This window comes from Tupaia chinensis, unplaced genomic scaffold (genome assembly GCF_000334495.1).
Source record: "Tupaia chinensis unplaced genomic scaffold, TupChi_1.0 Scaffold000355_1, whole genome shotgun sequence".
In the NCBI taxonomy this organism is placed as follows: domain Eukaryota; kingdom Metazoa; phylum Chordata; class Mammalia; order Scandentia; family Tupaiidae; genus Tupaia; species Tupaia belangeri.
The window spans coordinates 1,390,128-1,406,100 of NW_006159850.1; the positions used below are offsets into that span (position 1 = coordinate 1,390,128).

Here is a 15,973-nt window from a genome sequence, read left to right on the forward strand (position 1 = left end):
AGAGGGGCAGAGGGGCAGAGGGGCAGCCTTAGCAGCTAAGGCTCAGATCACTTTATGCAGCTTCCTATACTAGTGTGGCCTTTGATTTTTCAAAAAGCGTTTTTTAAAAGGCAAATTCAAACTGAAAAAAAAACCAAAAAACGCTTGCTACAGTAAGGCCAAAGAGCTCATTTCCTTCTCTAGCAACAATAGAAAACAGCCAAATAAACCTTACCAAGACCTGAGCAAGGCAAGGCCAGCAGGTGGCCTGGAGGCTAAGGTGCTGGGTCCTACAGGGCCGACTACGCTGCTCCACCCCCAGCACCGCTGTGTGCATGCGCCCAGGACCCAGAGAGGCAGCAGCAGGGACTGCAGCGTGGCCACCCCAGGCGGCCTCTCGCCGCCTCCTCACTCTGTCTCCGGCAAGCACACCCCCTCCAGCAGAGCCCTCAACGGCAGACCTTCCCTAGGAAGGCGTGCAGGTCAAGTCTTACAGCGTCCGGGCGTCACTGACACCAGGTCACCGGCTGCCCGCCTGGGAGACTGCCCTCCCTGCTCAGAAGAGCCCTGGCCCACAGGGACGAGGGCCTGCACAGAAAGGTGCGCCTCCAGGCCTCTCCTGCAGCCAGCTGCGGCCAGAGGTAAAGGCACAGAAGTGCATCTTCTGGAAAGCTCCGTAAGCGAGCACTCGTGTGTGGCTGTGGCCCTCTGCCTCCTCCACGCTGTCCCCCTGCTGGGTCCCAGGCCTGGAATGAGGGTGGAACAGAGGAGCAGACACGGTGAGCGAACCCTGGAAGGGACGAGCCAGGTTCCTGCATCAGAGAGTCGCTTCTGCCTTCCTTACCAACCCGGCTGCCTGACAGCCACGCAGGTGGGGACCGGGCACAGGCAGGCCCGTCACCTACTCCGCCCGATGCCCATGGGACGCAGTTCATAACGCCCAGCTTGTTCCGGGTCCCGAACAGCTGAGTGGTTTAACACGTGACACTCACCATAAAACCCTGAATCCTAACCCTAACCCTTCCCCATGAGGATACCACACATCCAAGTTGTTTGCTCAAAGTGATTCTGCTGCCAGGATAAAGAATCACTGAAAATTCTGCAAACAGTGAAGGTTTCAACAGGAAAAAAAAACACCAGGGCACCCAGCCGGGAGTGGGCAGGGAGTGGGCAGAGTAGCGTGTGCAGCCGCCGTTTTGCAGGGTGGTTTGCCACTTCTCAGAAGTCCTGGGCCAGGCCAGTCTCCACATGACAGGGCAACTGGACCAAGACTGATGTCCAGGGACGCCTCCTCCCGGAACCATGAGAGCCCAGCAAGGCTGTGAAGAGCGGCGCGCTCCATGGGCGCGTGGGGACAGGAGCCCCCAGCTCCAAGTAGCAACTGCACCACGGCAGGGGAGACACGTGGCCACCAGACCACGTGCAAACACCAGGAGCCGTCGCCACATGCAGAACCGAGTCCGGAAGCCAGGACGGGCAGGAGCACGCCCACGGGGAGGGACACGCGGGACGCTGCAGGACGGACGAATGACATGACCCTGTCCGGCTTCTAAGAGCTGCGAGTCCGTGTGCGGCAATGCACACGCGTGTGTGTAATGCACACGACACAGGCAGGACGGCGTGCCCAGCAAGCTCAGCACCCGTCTGTGAAGGAGGCGGGAAAGGTACAGGCTCACCTTTGCCTGGGCTGCTGCCGCGCGGACCGGTCCCCTGGGACAAGGACACAGCTAGGCCGACCCGGTACGGCGCCACCTGCAGACACGGAGAGCTGTCCCCTCGCCTTAGTCATCTCCGCAGCTGCCGCAGGGACCCACACAGCTCAGGGCCCCACGACCAGACGGCACCTGCCATCTCTGCTGGGGACACAGGCGCATAGCTGCAGGGCCCTTCCCGCCCCAGCGCCGGCATTGCTGAGGCACTTACCCACTGAGGCTGCCAGGGGAGGCCTGCCCGTCTCGCCCCGGCTGGGACCAGCCTGCGTGGGCGGACACGGTGTGTGCCCACGGTGAGCCAGAGACGAGTGCCGAGCACACACCGGCTCCCCACTCAGCAAGGGCTGTGCTATCGGTCACGAACCTGCCACGCCTCTGCGCGGGCCCTTAACGTGAGTGACACGATCGGCTAAGGACGAGAATCCAGCAAGCCGCTCAGCAGCCGTCGGCCACTGTAGGGACAGCGGCCCATCAGCCAGAAGCACCCTTGCAAATGCATTCCCTCTTCCACGATCTTTTAACTATTTTGGACACCTATAATACAAAACCTCAAGGCCATTAACACAGGAATAAGAAAAAGGCTATGACAAGCCCAGCAGGTGGCGGGCTGGGTGAGGCACTGGACTCCCACATGCTCAACCACGTTTTGAATCTTAGGCCTGGTGGCTTGCGCACACTCTCTCGTTCTCTCTCTCTCGCTCGCTCGCTCTCTCTCTTTGGTGAGAACACATGCTCTACTGCCAAGTTACACATAATAATAACTATAAATAAAGTTGAATAATTTTTCTGCCAAGTTAAAAATAATAATAACTATAAATAAAGTTGAATAATTTTAAAAAAAAAAGGTCTATTATAACTAAACACACAGCTTAGGAATAAAAGTTAAAAAGGAAATACTATAAATTCATTAGCTCTCATTACAGGAGAAAAATAGCAAGAAAAAATAATGAAAGATTCCTACGTCCAACACTGGGGAGTTCTTGGTCGCTGCGTAAACCCTGTCTCCGGAGCACATGGCAGGGCTGCCAGGCCCTGCAGGAATGTCTCCCATCCCACTTCCAGGGAGCCGTCCTCACACAGCTGCCCCCGTGTCAAGCCCCGATAAGGCCCCAGTGCTGCATCTGATCGGACGAGTCATTTCCACGGGAAAGTAAACCAGGCATGCAGCTGTGACTCCTCCTGGGCTGCCCGCTCCCCTGGGAGCTACCAGGCAGCAGGTATGCAGAGCCGCAGCTGAAGAGACACCCACACCCCAGCTAAGAAGCCCAAGGAGTATGCCTGGCACACTCGGAGAGGCCAGGAAATCACGGGGTGCTAGTCCAGCTTCCCTGAGCAGCGGCAGGAACTGGATGTACCCCTGCAGGAAAGCCTAGGGCCAGAACTGTCCCTTCAGGGATGCAGGCTAAGACATGAGCCATGGCATGTGCAACTTCTCGAGGCCTGGTGATGAAGCCCCAGTCACCAGTTCCCACCTGTTCCTGCCATGCCCATCATGCACTTCCAAGCTGGGAGATCAAGTCCACAGTGACATAAAAAAAAGTCAGTATGAAGTAAGCAAAGAAAATGATTTTGATTAAACTTAGATGTGTGAGACATGCTCGGCTCACCCCACCCCGTCAGTCTAACGCACAAAGGGCGAAATGGGACGAGAACAGGAGACTACAGGAGCCCGGGGCCGCGGGGAACCGCAGTGCTGGAAGCCACGTGGCCACCGAGGCTTGGGTCACGGGAGCCTGAAACACGTGGGGCCTGCTGGGGGCCCAGGGTCCTGAGGAGCTGAGGCTGGGGAGGAGGATCACGTCTATTTAAAAAAAAGAAGAAAAGAAAAAAAGCTACTAAAACAGGTACTAAAAATAAACCAGGAAATTGGAAAGAAGCAAGGAACTGGCAACTTATTTGGGGGAAAATTTACACAACAGTGTTTCATTTTTAAGACAGCTCCCTGAAAATGTTTACTTTTTAAGATTCTGGGGAGGCATCAGATAATATTGTGGTTGTGTCACTGGATCCCCCATGGCTGACCGCTGTCTGAGTCCTGGACCCAGTGGTTTAATCATCACACTGGGAGCAGGCATGTGCCCAAGATACCAGGAGGAAAATAGAGGGGATGGGGTTGTGGCACGGCCACCCCCCCAGGGGGGTCATTTCTCACTTCCCCCCTCACTGTGTCTGTCTCTGTCTCTCTCTCTCTAAAAACAGGGGAGGAAAAAAAAGTTTTGCTTTGTTTTTGCTATAGGGCATGTGCACTCACCAGAGATAGAAGAGAAAGAGAACTCAGCCCCCAGGGCTGGAAGGCCATGCCACAATCCCTTTTCCTCCAGTCTCCTCTGTAGATCTTAGGCACATGTGCATACGTACCTGGTGTGTTTTTCAGGCCACCGAGTCCAGGACTCGAACAACAGAATCAGCCCTGTGGAATGAAGTGCCTTAACCCCCATACCACCTGTTGGCCTCCAACTTCTATGTTTAAAATTAGGAGAGAAGGCCGTTAGCCTGGGAGGCCAGGTTCTTCCTCCTCACGACCTGATAGCACGTGATTAGACACCCACTTACACTCCCGCTTACCAAGGCACGAAGGCTCCTGGAACATAAGCCACAGTGGCAGGAAGAGAGGAGCGGCTAAACCCACGCTGACACCCAGCTCGCGGGCCATGTGAGGCCAGGACAAGTGGGGACAGCAAACACCACCAGCCTGTGCAGGCGAGGGGCCAAGAGGCTGCAGCAAGGCCCGTGCCCTTGGGGCCTCTGGGCCCGGCACACAGCGCTCACCTCTGAGTGCTCCCCTCTGTGATGCTCGCGCGGCCCCGGGCTCCTGTAGTCTCCTGTTCTCGTCCCATTTCGCCCTTTGTGCGTTAGACTGACGGGGTGGGGTGAGCCGAGCATGTCTCATACATCTAAGCTCCGGGTAATGTTAAAACTAAAACAAGAAACCCGAACACTCGGGGAAAAAGGAGAAAAGCTGGCATGTGAGGCGAAAGCCCAACCCTAGCACACTCACACGTCGACCTCCAGCGACCACCTGAGAAGGCGGTACACATGCTGACACAGTGGCTCAGCCCCACCCTAAAGTCACAGAGGCCCTGGGTTACACATGCAAAGTAGCCACCTTGGAATGACAGGGCAAGTGCCTCATGTTTACTCACTAACTCAGTTAGAAATGATCACCAACATACTGCACACCAACAGGCAAAACATTTTTATGAAGTTAAAAAACCTTAGTGAGAAGAGGCAGTGCTCACATTTTTAGGAAACTCTTTAAGCTAAAGGAAAATACCTGGGTTCTCACATTCTTCTGTTTTGAATGTGATATGGTATGTTCTGGACATATGTATATGATGAAAACCCAAGAGATGCAGTTGGAAGAGGGAGGAGTATTTAATAGGGAGGAGTAGTTAATAGCCTTTTCAGATAACTCAAGATGATCTTCTTTAATGTGACACCAAAACCCAATAAATGCTTTATTTTTCCTTAAGTTTGGCTGAGATGTGGAATATGAAGTCAAACACTAAAACTTTTTAACATCTTGCACTTTAAATGCCTTTGTACTCAGGTGTGACCCTGCATCGATCATTGGGAAAATACTGGTTCACTGAGTTCTGCAGATCTCCCAAATGTTATTCACAAAATAATACTAATGCTTCACATTTGTCAATAGGAACACTGACCTTTGGATCAGGAGCCATCAGGCCCACAGTAGACAATTTGTTTCCCAAGATTCTAATCTCACTTTACAGCTCAAGTCTTATCACTGACAATGAACAGTTGCTTTCTTTGAAGTGGTAAACTATATTTATATAGAAAGAAATAGTAATACTCGTCTATTATTCATCTACCCTTGTCCATGAAAAAAGCAGCTAGTTTAGCTAGTAACTCACATAACCACAGCAGAGCTCAACTTCAAACCCCAGAAGTGCTTTGTGTGTACTCTATCAGAGTAGTAAAAAGATGTGCGTGGTCAAGAGTGGAGATTTAACAAAATTAATGATTTTTATTGCTTCATCAAGGATATTCTTGGATGAAATGGCATTTGTCCTTTAATTGCATCACAGCGAAAGATACAATACAAACGTGGTTTGGGCCGCAGACCCAATCCATGCTAAGGCACCAGCAATTTTACGCACTGCATAATGATCTGTACCTTCAATGCAAACACCAACACAGGGAAAAAGACAAATAACTACTTAACAGCATTATATAAGTTGTTTTGATCTCCAGATGCTTTGCAAATATTTCTAAGACACCCTTGGGGTTCTGTGGACCACATTCTAATGCCTACTGCTTTCAGACATTATATTTCTTAAAAGAAAGCATAAGAACCATAAGAGTTAAAGTTAATTTCAGATAACTTTCGCTATAAATATAAATCACAAATTCAGTCAAAAAGCAGTTTATTTGTCAACTGGTGAAAGTAAATTTAAAAATACTGCCTAAGCCTACACAGATCTTGAGAATAAAAACTTTGATTTTTACATACATAACACTCATACTCTATTTCTTCCCTGGTAATAACTGAATTGCTTCTACTATGAAACATTTATTGTGACAACATAAAATACTACATCTGCCCAAAATGCAGTAGTATAACAACATACAATCCACTACAGGCTTTAATACCTTAATTTTATTTCCTGGTTTTACAAAAAACTTTCATGCATCTCTATGAATTCCCTTAAACAATTTTAAACAATCTTAGTACCTTCATTCATAAACTCCTTCATAAAATAATTACGGGCACTGTGCTACACATTGAACAAAAGGGAACAGACATCACCTCTAACATGGTGAGTAACACGGAGAATGAGCAGCAACTACAGACGCTTGTGACCTGCTGCTCATAGGGTCAAGAGCAGGTGCCAGGGACACAGGGCCCTGAGCTACCATGCCAGTCCTGGGGAATCAGGGAAGGCTGCCGAGAACTCGTATCCAGGTGGAGACCTGAGGGAGCGGGCAGGGCCCAGTAAGAGCAGAGCTGTAGAGGCACAAGACCAACAGCCTCAAAAAGTCAATGGCCTAGGTGTAAATTAGTACAGATGCCTGTGCTCAACACAGAGACTAGGACAGAGACCAAAGAGCAGGTGTGGCAGAGAGGAGAGCTGAACCATCAAAGAATTCCAGGGTAGGGGCCAGCAGGTGGCAAGGTGGTTAAGGTACTGGATTCCCACATGACCACAGTTCAAGTTCCGGACCTGGCAACTTGAAATTCACACAGGCATGTGTCCTGAGAGGAAAAGGGAATGCAGCGGGACCATCCCCCTTGTGGGGTAATGTCTCACTTTCCCCCTCTTGCTGTCTCTTCCCAAAGAGTGCATGTGCGCTACAGGGGAAAAAAAAATTCCAGGGTAGGGACCAGCAGTTAGCATAATGGCTCTGTCACTGGACTCCCACATAGTCGACCGCGGTTCGCGTCCTGGGCCCGGTGGCTTAAACTCACGCTGGGCACGTGTGTGTGCGTGCCCAAGATCCCGAGAGGAGAATGGAGGAGAAGGGATTGTGGCGTGGCCATCCCCCCTGGGGGGCGATTTCTCGCTTTCTATCTCTCTGTCTCTCTCTGTCTGTCTGGCGAGCACACACGCCCTATAGCAAAAACCTCTCTTAAAAAAAAGAAAAGAAAAAAAAGAATTCCAGGGTAAATATAAATATGTACACAGTGTTCTATGAAACTAAACTGTTTACTTAGGACGTCCTTGCTCAGGGTAAGGAGCTGGATCTCATGTTGCTAATTACATGGTTTGAGTTCCAAGCCACACAGCTTGAAAAATGCTGGACACATGTGCATGTGTGCCCAAAATCCCAAAAGGAGATGAGGCTACAGCATGGTCATTACCCATGGGTGCGCTTTACCCCTCTCCTTCCGTCTCTCTGGAGAGCGTGCGCATCCTCCGGCAGATTAGAAGTCAAATGAGGGCCAGCAGGTGGCATAGTGGTTAAGGCACTGGACTCCCACGTGTCAACCACAGTCCTAGTCCTACACCCGGTGGCGTGAAATTCACACCAGGTGTGTGCATGCATGCCCAAAATCCCAAGGGGAGAATGGAGGAGAGGGGATTGTGGCATGGCCATCCCCCTGTGGGGGTGATTTCTCAGTTTCTCTCTCTCTCTGTCTCACCAATGAGCACGTGTGCCCTATACCAAAAACCTATAAGTAAGTAGGTAGGTAGGTAGATAGACAGACAGAGAAAAAGAATCCTTCCTCTCAGGACGTAAGTGCTCAGATGTGGAGAGCTGAAATAAGAGCCCTGCTGCTCACTCTCTGCACACACACCCACAAGACGCCATGCACCCAGACAAAGCTGTGGGCCTGTATACTCTCCACAGTGCACACCCCAGGGAGACACGACAGACAGTGATCTGCAGCTGGACATGGTGTCGCAGTTGACACTCTGGAAGGAACGCAGGTGGAGGACGGTCTAGAGGCGCAGATACTTGTGTGAGTCTCTGACTGTTCCGCTCCCGTCCAGAGCTCTTCCGTGCTTCAGCTCCAAGGCTGTTTGAAATCTTGGTGCTAACTGCTCACAGAAAGAACAGCTGGGGCCAGCAAATGGCATGGTGGTTAAGGGTGCTGGACTCCCACATGGCTGACCACAGTTCAAGTCCTGGACCTGGTGACTTGCCTTCTCACCACCACCCTGCCCCCATCCCTCTCTGGTCGAATTAAAATAAAATAAAATAAATAAATGAAGTAAAATAACTCTTTTAAAAAAAAGGTCAAACAGCTGGAAAGCATGAAATAGGAGGCTGCGTGGGCCCAGTTCTGCACAATTATGATGGAAAACACTCAGGGGGAGGTTGTGCTGGGAGGCACCCATCCAGGCTGTGCCTCTGTGGAAGAAAGCCAGGCCGAAAGGGACAGTATGCTAATTCTTCTGTGTGTATAAGAGAGAGAGAAAGTTATCATAGGGCTCATGGGCTTGCCAGAGACAGTGAGATAGAAAGCAAGAAAACACTGCAATCCCTTCTCCTCCAATCTCCTCTTGGGATCTTGGGCACATGTTGCCCAGTGTGAGTTTTATACTGCCAGATCTGGGACTCGAACCATGGCCAACTATGTCAGGGCCCAACCACGTAACCATCAGACCATCTGCTGGTCCCAACAGTATGCTGATTCTGATGACTACATGCCAGGTCCAATCGCAGCCCATCTTGTACTGAGATCCAGAGTTAAAGTCTTTCCCACTGATATGTGCTCATGAGAAACATCGTCCCTCGGATTAGAAAAATTCATACTCAGGACCAGCAGATGGCATAATGGTTATGTCGCTGGACCCCCAAGTAGCCAAACACGGTTCAAGTGCCGGACCTAGCAGCCTAAAACTCCCGTCAGGCAAGTGTGCATGCGTGTGTGTGCAAAATCCCAAGAGGAGAATGGAGGAGAAGGGGTTATGGTGTGGCCATCCCCCCGGGGAGTGATTTCTCACTTTCTCTCTGGCAAGCATATGTGCCCTAGAGCAAAAATCTCTCTCTAAAAAAAGAAAGATTCACACTCAACATTGCAAATTGCCTAAGACCATTTAAAACAAGTTAAAATTCTCCACGGCTTGTTCCCTGACTCTGCCAAGACACAGAGGCCCAGGTGAGTTCCAGATTTGACTGCCCTGTAACCCTCTGCCAGAGGAGGGAGGTGCCGCAACTGCAGGTGGTGTGGAGGCAACGCTGTCTTGCAAGAGCTACTGGAGACTACCCACCCTCACCCACCAGGCCCTGGTGCAGGGATGTCTGGAGGGTGGTGGGCTGGTTGAGACCCAAGTGGGGGAGCAAAGAAGCCGTGCCCAGCAAACCAGAGTTCTCAGCACAAACCGGAACCCTGCTGGCAACAGCAAGACAAGAAACTGCACTACCTAAAGATAACCACCACGTGAAACTTACTTTTACATTTAAACAAGACCACGTTGCTGCCTTTTTAAGTCACTGTGAGGGCTAGCTCTGCAGTGAGGCAGTAATGCACTCTCAGAGAAGCCAAGTCCCACATGGCGACCACCGGGATGAACCCCTAGCCCGGGGGGACTGGAATGCTGCGCGTTACACCAGATGTTCATAGGGAAATGGATCACCAAATTTCATCAAGAGCCTTTTTTGTGCAACCAAAGACATTGCCAGAGTAATCGGTAAAGTCTAAGACGCGCCGTTTGGACGGCGGAGACTGCATCAATGCGACCCCAGGTTCTGGGAGTTCTACTGCAGAAGGATGCCCTCATTTTTTTTTTTTTTTTTTTGGAGGAAATACACAGATACTTTAAGGGTAAAGAGTTATCATGTGTATTTTTATAAAAAATGAGGAATATTAACATTTTAGGTCCTGGGAGAAGACTATGCAACCCTCTTTTTCTTACAACCTCCCCCAGCCTGAAATGACTAAAACGAAGGAACAAGCCCGCCCCTCCCCCGAGACGCAGGCGTCCCGGCAGTGCGGCACAGGCAGCGGCAGCAGATACTTTAAGGGTAAAGAGTTATCATGTGTATTTTTATAAAAAATGAGGAATATTAACATTTTAGGTCCTGGGAGAAGACTATGCAACCCTCTTTTTCTTACAACCTCCCCCAGCCTGAAATGACTAAAACGAAGGAACAAGCCCGCCCCTCCCCCGAGACGCAGGCGTCCCGGCAGTGCGGCACAGGCAGCGGCAGGCGGAGGCGGCTTTGCCTGTGCCCCCCAGCCGCCAGAGCGGAGGGCTCCTTGCAGCCTTCCTGAGATTCAGCACTAGACCAGGCTCCACGTTAATGGGGCGGCCCCTCCAGGGCAGCGGCTGGAGCGCAGATGCCAGAGGCGCCCATGGCCCTGGCGATGCCAGGGGAACCACAGGGGCTGGGGATGAGGGGGCAGCGTGGAGCGTAGCGCCCAGCACCAGAGCTGCCCCCGGGGCCTCTCTGCGTCCCACTGCCCACCACGACCCCGACTCTCTCTAGCACTTCCAGTCCAGAGCGTGGGCCGTTTCTGTAGGCACTTTTATTAAGTGGCCACACCCATTGTGCCTTCTGCTCTCCTAGAGCAGAGCTGAGCAGTTGCCCGACTTCTTTCCAGGTACTCAATGATGCATCTTCACAATCGTGACGCTGCCTGAGGACAGGGCTAAAGAAAAAGGTGTGATGAGGAGTTGATCCAGACTGGGAGGGAGGCCTCGGGAAGCCAGTGCAGCTGTAGCCGCGGTAACAGTGATCTCGGTCTCAGGTCTCACTCTCATCCTGCCTCACCCCTCCCGCTGCTGTCTCCTGACGGCATGACTGCATTTCACCTAACTCTGAATTACATAAGTTTAAAGTAACACAGTATTACAAACATAAAATACATATTAAACCCCACCTTGCGAAAATTACTAAATTATCTGAGCCCTTTAAAAATCCATAAAACATTTTCAGCTCAAAACTGGATGGCCAATTACTAGCAAACAGCATTTGCCCACTGACAGCTGCAACAACTCCTGGCTAGCGAACAGGTCCAGCCTTCCTTGTCCGACTCGGTCCCCACACGTGGGGTGTGGGTGAGGACGCATCCCGGGCACCAAGAGTGGCAGCGTACCCAAGGCCCATCCACTCCCCAGGATGAAGAGCCAGCTCGAAGGCCAGCACAGGAGGTGCTGGCTGGGCCAGGCCGCCTGCCTCCCAAAGGACTTGCAGGCTGTGCCTCGGGAAGGGCAGGGGCAGCAGCTCAAGCCTTCCCTGCAGCTTTTGGTGACATTAAGCTGCCTCTTACTTCTACCACGTTCAAGCGAAACATTTTCACACCAGAAAGGAAATGCCACCAGCACACACACCAAGACTTCACTTCCCATCTTAGCCCAACATGCTCTGAGTTCAGAAAGGTTAACTCTGCTGCCAGTTGTTTGATGACGTCCGACCACAGAAAAACGGGAAGCCACAGGATCCACAGCAGCCTTCCTGGAGACAGGGAGAGCGAATCTTCATCACTCAAGGTCTGACAGCACTGGGCCTAGCTGCAGGCGGATGGAGCCCGGGCTGGTTGGCCCGAAGTCCTCCCGGTGTCCCAGACTGTCCCCGACCACCAGAACCCTCCCTCCGCCATCCCGCCTGCTCTCAATATTCTCAGCACGTCAAGTGACAGGCCTAAAGAAAAGGCAAGGGTCAGCTCCCACACGCCCACCCATCTACCACCTACCTACCAGTGACTCAATAAAAGCTGTTCTCGGGCCAGCTGCTCAGTTATCCTGGACCAGCAGCTTGGAAAGTCACGGCAGAGGCATGTGCATGTGTCCCCGAAATCCGTGAGGGAGGGGTGGCGATGTGGCCATCCCCCCGGGGCGATTTCTCACTTTCCCTCTCTCCAACAAGCACACACACCCTATGCAGAAAAACAGACAAAAGCCTGTTCTTAGGTCCTCGCCTTCTCTGGCTTTTGTCAAATTTCATTCCTCACAGGGTGTACAAGCACGCAGCCTCCAGGGTTGCAGTCTGGGCCACCTTACCTTTCCCCTTCCTGACATGGAAGACACAAAGCTTACTGTTCACCCCACCACGAAGGGAGACCCGAAACATCTCGTCCAACTGGACAGCCCTCCACTATGAGTAGAGGTGCAAGATAAAGACGTTAATTCAAAATAGGGCCCAACTGCAGGCGTCGTCGGTGCTGTGGGCACGCCACCTGCCTAGTTTAGCTCCGTCCCATGGCACTCCAATCTGAGAACACCGACAGGCTTCAGAAGGCAGTGTCCCGGGATGCTGATGGCAAGCTCCTCCCTCCCTCCATGAGCTGGGAGCATCACCATGAAGACGGCACACAGGGTGGCACATCACCCAGGGCGCTGGGGGTCGCCAAGCATTTCTCTGCTCCCACTATGGGGAAGAGGGCTGGCAGAGTTGAGGGCGCAGTCACAGGCTAGGCCACTTGACATGGACTGACCACCCTGCAGGCCCCGAGGCCATGTTCATCGGCTCACCACGTGATGAGCACCCAGGCTCCAGGGCCTACTGCCGGAACACGTGCAGCTCTTCAGGGGCAAACTGCAAAGGTGACTCCACCGGACACCAACTCTCCCCCAACCCCAAGGAAACGAATAGCTCAGATCAGCTCAGAGCGCTTTAGCACGTCATCAACTCAGCGTGTCCCTTTTTTAGATGACCATGATACATGTGAAGTAAGACAAGGAAGATCTACTTTTCTCAAATGTGGAGAAGACTTTATTTTTTTAAGGTTTTTGACAATGGGCACAAACGCTTGCCAGAGAGAAGGGGAGTGAGAAAATGCCCCCAGGCGGGCGGGGGTGTGTGTCAGCAACCCCTTCTCCTCCACCCTCAAGATTCTGCATGCACAACCGGCATGATTCTGAAGCCGTGATGTCTGGGACTCGAACTGCAGTCAGCCATGTGAGTCCTGCACTGAACTACCACGCCACCTGCTGGCGCTAGGGAGGACGTTTTAAAGCTATGTCCGAGACCTTCCCGTTGAGACCCTCAGTGGACATGTCCCTCAGGCGTCTTTTCTTCCGAGTAGAAATCGCTCACTCTTTCGAGATGTAAGCAGCTACGCAGCAGCTCCAGTTACGGGGACTGAAAGCGGCCTTGCCTTTTCATGGAACTCACTTCCTTGCACTGGTGACGCTTTCGCATTTCCACATAAGACCTAAGGCTCAGCAACTCAGAGAGCTGTTAGTGCACTCACCTAGACCATGTGCCTGCAGCCTCCCCGCCCAGCGCCCAAACAAGGCCTGCAGTTCTCGATGGCCGTGGCCACCGCCTAGCACAGAAGTCCCGGGGAGCGTCGCCATGCACACACACCGCCGGGGCCGCCCGTCCTGTGCACATCGAGTCTCCCTTTCAGGAACTGGACGCAGGGGGGCACTGGGCAGGTTCGAGTGAGTGGCCCCCGACTTGGGTCTGATGTCTCAGTCACACTGCACCGCCGGTACCACGACCACACCTCACTGGGGCCCTTGACGGCAGTGTCTCGTGACTGCGGACGCCGCTCCAGCACTTGCTTCAGGTGGTATCCGGGTGCTCCCACTGTCAAGTTACTGCTTGGTTTTTCCCTTTGTGATTTGTAATTACCCCAGATGAGGCCCTGGGGACTATGTAATTGTAACAGAGTAGGGGAGGCCCAGTGTGGGGTCCTGGGTTAGATCCTGAAACAGAAAAGGGTGGAAGGAGAAAAAAGAAAGAAAAGAAGGCCTATAACTCAGCCATCAGTGCTGTGCTGAAGATAACCTTCTGTTCCACGGATGTTTGGTTATGTACGATGTCAACATTAAGGGAGGTCGGCAAGGTCAAGGAGGAAGCTCGCTGAAGCACTTTTGGAAATTTCCTGTAAAATCTAAAATGACTTGTTGGCCAAACTGCAGGTTCCGACCCCTGAATCTGGACGAGGCCTGGAAATCTGCATATCTCAGACCCCAGGTGAAGCGACCACTCCTGCTGGCCTGCGGGCCACTCTGCCAGCAGGGCTCTAGCAACCAGAGCTAACTTCCTTTTCATCATTTTTTAGTAACTTTATAATTTTTCTAATAAGAGGACCATGTGACCACCAGAGGAGAGACAGACAGAAAGCACTCCCCAGTGGGGTGTGGTCACACAGCAATCCTTTCTCCACTTCTCCATCCTGTTGGGATTCAGAGGTACCCAGGTTTTTCAAGGACTCATTCTGCAGTCAGCCGTGTAGGATTCGGCTCCCTTACCACCAGACTAAGGCCTGAACCAGCTAAGATGCATATGCCATGGACAGCAAGCACTGCTCTGCTGCAGGGACACCTTCCACTGCTGCTCAGTGCTCTGTGATCCCAGCACACCTGCCCAGTGGGGGGCCAGCAGAGGACTGCTACAGGCCCCAGGTCTCTGATGGACCCCCCCCCCCACTCTCAGGTTGCAGTGAGGGAACACCTGCCCCATGGTAACTGGCAGGTAGCTACAGATGGTGAGTGGCCCCACCCTGACTTAGTGGCTACTGTCCTTAGGATGCAAGGCAGCAGGACCGCAGAGTCAGAGGACAGGCTTCGACTGTGTCCAGGGTGAGCAGTTGGTCACATGGGTGGGCGCCAATTAGCTGCTGATTTTTGGTCAGGTATACAAGAACCCACAGGAAGGGGACACAGACGCCTGATGAAGACAGGAAGCAGTGACCTGGAGCACACAGGGCTGGGGCCCAGCCTGCCAGCACCAGGGCCAACCCAGGACCTCAGAAGGGGGCACAGCAGTGACTCTCCCACCCCTCCAGGGCGGCAGGGCAGCTCCCAAGCTAAGGGGAGCTGAACAGCCCAGAGGAAAACCGTTCCAGGTTCGCAGGGACAAGCCCACAGCCCCCGGAAGAAACCTCTACGTTTTCAAAGCCCTAGAGACCCAGGGCTCTCTGCCAGTTTCCTCCTACCTCAGAAAACAGTAATTGTCCTTATCTGGGAAGGCCCTGACATACAGAACAAGAAGCCAACATTTAAGAAAAAGTGACACCAAGGGCAAGAAAAAAATCAAGAGAAAAGAGAACTGAAAAAAAACCTTATTACATGCCCCAGATGCCCCAGAATCAAAGACATATGGGATTTATAAAATAAGCTACTATGAAAAAGGACCAAGGGAATCAGCAGTTAGCGTAATGGCTATGTCGTTGGACTCCCACGTAGTCGACCGCGGTTCGCGTCCCGGACCCAGTGACTTAAAACTCACGCCGGGTGCGTGTGAGTGCGTGCCCAAGATCCTGAGAGGAGAATGGAGAAGGGATTGCGGCGTGGCCATCCCCTCTGGGGGTGATTTCTCGCTTGTCTGGCGAGCGCAGCGCCCTATAGCGAAAACCTCTCCAAAAAAAAAAAAAGGACCAAGACATTCTCGGACATTAATATTCTGATTGTGAGAATTAGAAATGGTAAATAGGGAAACAAAATAAACTGAAGCCCTTCCCAGAAACCAGAATAAAAATGGTACCAGAGACAGGAGATTTTTTTCAAGAGGCCAACCCGAGAAGCCTATCACAAACCAACAGGCACGCTAACATCTGAGTGGGACGAGCCTTCGCAAGGCAGAGGCTGCCCTGGGGCCAAGCGCAAGCCCCCGAGTCACCAAGTGATGGATGTCTCCACCCCGAAGTCCGAGCCCACAACTCCCAGGGAGGGAAGGTCCTCCAGGACTGAGTTTCCCAGAGAAATGAAGAAAGTCAAGACCATCCGATGGAGCCCTGGACACCCCCGGACTGCCCAGAGGGAAACCCCGGAATACACAGGAAATCCCTGTGCGCAGGGAACGGAGTCCCGAGGGAGGGAAGGGAAGACGAGGGTTTGGCTCCATCCAGAAGATGCCGAGAAAGGGAGCAGAGGCAAAGAAAAACAAAGGCCTTCAAGAACCACAGAAAAAATTAA

General features: G+C 52.2%; 1 protein-coding gene across 1 annotated transcript in view; it reads right to left on the reverse strand.

Moving 5' to 3' along the window:
- BANP (BTG3 associated nuclear protein) overlaps window positions 1–15,973 on the reverse strand; it is a 94,749-nt gene that overhangs the window by 77,757 nt on the left and 1,019 nt on the right. The gene's annotated exons all lie outside the window — the stretch shown is intronic.